The sequence below is a fragment of the Choloepus didactylus genome, chromosome 23 (genome assembly GCF_015220235.1).
Source record: "Choloepus didactylus isolate mChoDid1 chromosome 23, mChoDid1.pri, whole genome shotgun sequence".
In the NCBI taxonomy this organism is placed as follows: domain Eukaryota; kingdom Metazoa; phylum Chordata; class Mammalia; order Pilosa; family Megalonychidae; genus Choloepus; species Choloepus didactylus.
In genome coordinates this window covers 11674490-11680057 of record NC_051329.1, presented here as the reverse complement: position 1 = coordinate 11680057, position 5568 = coordinate 11674490, and positions in this window count along the sequence as shown.

Genomic DNA, 5568 nt, shown 5'->3' with positions numbered 1-5568 from the left:
CATCAGCTCTGGCCCTTTTTTTCCTTTAACTAATTTTTTTTCTTTATTAAGAAGTTGTAGGTTTACCAAAGAATCATGCATAAAATACATGATTCCCATATACCAACCTATTTTTAACAACTTACATTGGGGTGGAACATTTGTTACATCTGATGATAGCCTGTTTTAATAACTGTACTATTAACTATAATCTATGGTTTAACTTAGAGTTCACTGTTTATGTAGTGTAGTTCCATGAATTTTGTTATTTTATTGTTACCATATATACAATCTAATATTTCCCCTTTTAATCACATTCAGATACATATTTCAGAGCTGTTAATTATGTTCACAGTGTTGTGCTACCATCACCACCATCTGTTATCAAAATATTACCGTCATTCCAAAAAGGAAACCTGTGTATTTTAAGCCTTAACTTCCCATTTCCTATCCCTACCTCATCTCCTGGTAATCTTTATTCTAGATTCTGACTCTATGAATTTACTTATTCTAATTATTTCAAATTCATGAGATCGTACAATATTTGTTCTTTTGTTTCTGGCTTATTTCATTCAGCATAATGTCTTCAAGGTTCATCCATGTTGTTGCATGTATCAGGAATTCATTCCTTTTTATGATTGAATAAAATACAATTGTATGTATATACCACATTTTATTTATCCATTGGTTGATGGACACTTGGATTGCTTTCCTCTTTTGGCAGTAGTGAATAATATCCCTGTCAACATTAGTGTGCAAATGTCTGATTGTGTTCCTGCCTCAGATGTTTTGAGTATATAACTAGAATTCAGATTGCTGAGTGTGCTAATTTGAATGTATTATGTCCCCCCAAATGTCATTATCTTTGATGCAGTCTTGTGTGGGTGGACATATTATCGTTGATTAGATTGTAATTCTTTGATTGAGTTTTTCCATGGAGATATGACCAACTCAACTGTAGGTGATAACTCTGTTTAGATAATTTCCATGGAGGTGTGGCCCTGCCCATTCAGTGTGGACCTTGATTTGTTCACTGGAGCCCTATAAAAGCTCAGACAGAAGGAGCGAGCTTGCTACAGCCAAGAGGGACACTTTGAAGAACGCAGAGGAGCTACAAATGAGACAGTTTGAAGACGGCCATTGAAAGCAGACTCTTGCTCCAGAGAACCTAAGAGAGGACAAATGCCCCAAGAGCAACCGAGAGTGACATTTTGAAGAGGAGCTGTGCCCTAGAGAGGAACGTCCTGGGAGAAAGCCATTTTGAAACTAGAACTTGGAGCAGATGGCAGCCACGTGCCTTCCCAGCTAACAGAGGTGTCCCGGCCACCATTGGCCATCCTCCAGTGAAGGTACCCGATTGTTGATGTGTTACCTTGGACAGTTTATGGCTTTAAGACTGTAACTGTGTAATCAAATAAACCCCCCTTTATAAAAGCCAATCCATTTCTGGTGTTTTGCATCCTAGCAGCATTGGCAAACTGGAACACTGAGTCTTATGGAAATTCTATATTTAAATTTCCAAGGAATCACCAAACTGTCTTCAACAGTGACTGCACAGTTTTGCATTCCCAGCAACAATGAATAAGTGTTCCTTTTTCTCCATATTCTCTCCAGCACTTTTAATTTTTCATTTTATTAATAGTAGCTATTCTATTGGGTATGAAACGGTATCTCTTGTGGTTTTGGTTTACATTTCCCAAATGAGTAATGTTGAGCATCTCTGCATGTGACTTTTGGCCATTTGTGTACATCTTTAGAGAAATGTCTGTTCACGTCTTTTGCCGCACTTTTTAGTTGGATTGTGTGTCTTGTTGTTGTTCAGTTAAAGGATTTCTTTGTGTATTCTAGATATTAAACTCTTATTGGATACATGATTTCCAAATATTTTCTCCCATTGTGTAGACTGTAATTTTACTTTCATGAAAATTTCCTTGAGGCACAAAAGTTTTTAATTTTGATGAAGTCCCATCTGTTTTTTTTCTTTTGTTGCTTGTGTTTTGGATGTAAAGTCTAAGAAACTGTTGCCTAACAGTAAGTCCTGAAGATGCTTCCCTACATTTTCCTCTAGAAGACTGATCGTTCTGGGTCTTATATTTAGGTCAATCATCCATTTTGAGTTGATTTTTGTATATGGTTTGAGGTTGAGAGCCTCCTTCATTCTTTGCACATGGAGACCCAGTTTTCCATGCACCATTTGTTGGAGAGACTGTTCTTCCCCATTGAGTGGTTATAGTTCCCTAGTGAAAAATAAGTTGGCCATAAATGTGAGAGATGTTTTCTGAGCTCTCAGTTTGGTTCCATTGGCATATGTGGCTGTCCTTGTGCCTATACCATGCTGTTTTGATTATGGTGGCTTTGTAATAAGCTTTAAGATTGGGAAGTGTGAGTCCTCCATCTTCCTCCTTCTTTTCCAGGATGGCCTTGGATATTTGGGGCCCCTTACCCTTCCATATATATTTGATAATTGACTTTTCCATTTCTGCAAACAAGATTGTTGTAGTTTTGATTGCATTGTGTTCAATGTGTAAATTGCTTTTTGAAGAATTTAAATTTTAACAATATTTAGTCTTCCCATCCATGGATACAGAATGTCCTTCTATTTATTTAGGTCTTTGATTTATTTTAGCAATGTTCTACAGTTTTCTGTGAATAAGTCCTTTACATCCTTGGTTATATTTGTTTCTAAATATTTGATTCTTTTAGTTGGTATTCTAAAATGATTTCTTTCTCAGTTTCTTCTTCCATTTGTTCATTGCTTGTATAGAGAAACACTATTGATTTTTGGGTGTTGATCTTGTACCCTGCAGTTTTGCTGAACACATTTATTAGTTCTAGGAGCTTTGTTTTGGATTTTTGAAGGTTTTCTTTATATAGGTTCATGTCATCTGCAAATAGGGCAAATTTTACTTTCCCTTTCCAATTTGTGTGCTTTTATTTCTTTTCTTGCCTGATTGCTCTGGCTACAACTCTCAGTACAATGCTAAATAACAGTGATGACAGTGGGCATCCTTCTCTTGTTGCTGATCTTAGTGGGCAAGCTTTCAGTGTTTCACCATTGAATTTGATGTTAGCTATGGGTTTTTCATATATGCCGTTTATCATGTTGAGGAAGTTTCCTTCTATTCCTAACTTTCTAAGTGGTTTTTTTTTTTTTTTTTAATAAAGAAGGGGTGCTCTATGATGGTACTGTGAATATGTTGATTGTACACTGTGGATAATTGTAGGGTATGTGAATATATCTCAGTAAAAATATATTAAAAAAAGGTAAGGATGTAGAAATTGGGTCTTGTCCATATGAAAAAAAACAAGACTATCTTTGTTAGTATCAGTATTGCTTTTATAATTAAACCTAGTATGTTGTCATTTGCCTTTGCCTTTAAAATGTATGCTGTTTTACTTCCTAAAACTGTTTAAAAGCCAGATAGTTATTCATAGGTTCTCATTAGACACTGAATTAAAATTGAATTTATAAAAATGATAATATTAAATAATTAAATAAAAAGAAGTGGTGCTGCAGGGGAGTGAATCTCCCTGGCAACGTGGAATATGACTCCCGGGGAGGAATGTAGACCTGGCATCGTGGGACGGAGAACATCTTCTTGACCAAAAGGGGGATATGAAAGGAAATGAAATAAGCTTCAGTGGCAGAGAGATTCCAAAAGGAGCCGAGAGGTCACTCTGGTGGGCACTCTTACGCACACTTTAGACAAACCTTTTTACGTTCTAAAGAATTGGGGTAGCTGGTGGTGGATACCTGAAACTATCAAACTACAACCCAGAACCCATGAATCTCGAAGACAGTTGTGTAAAAATGTAGCTTATGAGGGGTGACAATGGGATTGGGAAAGCCATAAGGACCACACTCCCCTTTGTCTAGTTTATGGATGGATAAGTAGAAAAATAGGGGAAGGAAACAAACAGACAAAGGTACCCAGTGTTCTTTTTTACTTCAGTTGCTCTTTTTCACTCTATTATTCTTGTTATTTTTGTGTGTGTGCTAATGAAGGTGTCAGGGATTGATTTAGGTGATGAATGTACAACTATGTAATGGTACTGTAAACAATCAAAAGTACGATTTGTTTTGTATGACTGCGTGGTATGTGAATATATCTCAATAAAATGAAGATAAAAAAAAAAGAAGTGGTGCTGGATTCTGTCAAATGCCTTTTCTGTATCAAGTAGATGATCATGTGGTTTTCTTCCTTCACTCTTTTTTTCTTTTTAAAACTCAATTTTATTGAGATATATTCACATAACATATAATCATCCATGGTGTGCAATCAGTTGTTCACAGTACCATTATATAGTTGTAAATTCATCATCACAGTCAATTCTGATTTAATTTTATTGAAATATATTCACATACCGTACAATCATCCAAAGTGTACAGTTCACAGTTTCATCATATTGTTGTGCATTCAGCATCATAATCAATTTTTGAACATTTTCATCACTCCAAAAACTAAAAAAATAAAAATGAAAATAAGAATAAAAGTAAAAGAGAACATTAAAGCATCCCATACCCCTCCTCCCCCCTCATTTACTTTTTTTTAATTGAAATATATTCACATACCATACGGTCAACTGAAGTGTATAACAGTTATTCATAGTATCATCATATAGTTGTGCATTCTTCACCACAGTCAATTTTTGAACATTTTCATTACTCCAAAGAATAAAAATACGAACAAAAATAAAATTTAAAAGAACACTCAAAATGTCCCATATCCCCCTCCTCCATATTATCATTTACTTTTTGTCCCCAGTTTTTCTACTCATCTGTCTATACACTGGGTACAGGGAGTGTGAGTCATAAGGTTTTCAAATCACAGGGTCACACCATATAAGCTGTATAATTATATGGTTGTCTTCAAGAATCAACGATTCTGGATTGCAATTTAACAGTTTCATATATTTCCTTTTAACTGTTCTAATAAACTAAAAACTAAAAAGGGATATCTACATAGCACGTAAGAGTCACTTCCAGAATGACCTCTTGACTCCATTTGAAATCTCTCAGCCATTGAAACTTTATTTTGTTTCAGTTATACTCCCTGTTTTGGTCCAAAAGGCTTTCTCAGTCACACGATGCAGGGTCCAGGCTCATTCCCAGGAGTCATGTTCCTCATTGCCAGGGAGATTTATACCCCTGGTAGTCATGTCCCACATAGTGTGGATGGCAGTGAGTTTACCTGTCAAGTTGAGTTAGAGAGAGAGGCCACATCTGAGCAAAAAAAGAGGCCCCCCAGGGGTGACTCTTAGGCACAATTATGAATAGGATTAGCCTTTTCTTTGTAGTATCAAGCTTTGTAAGGGCAAGCCCCAAGATCAAGGTCTCAGCTCACCAAGGTGGTGGTCCCCAATGCTTATGAGAATATTAGAAATTTTCCAGCTGAAGAGGTTTAATATTTCCACATTTTCCCACTGTCCCTCAAGGGGGCTTTGTAAATACTTTTTATTCTCTGCCCAGATTACTCTGGGTTTTATTGGGGCTTCTTGCTAACCTGTACAAACAACATGGTCTCACTCCCTAGTCAGGCTTCCATGCAATCATGGAATTTGAGGAAACTGACCATACAAGTCAAATTA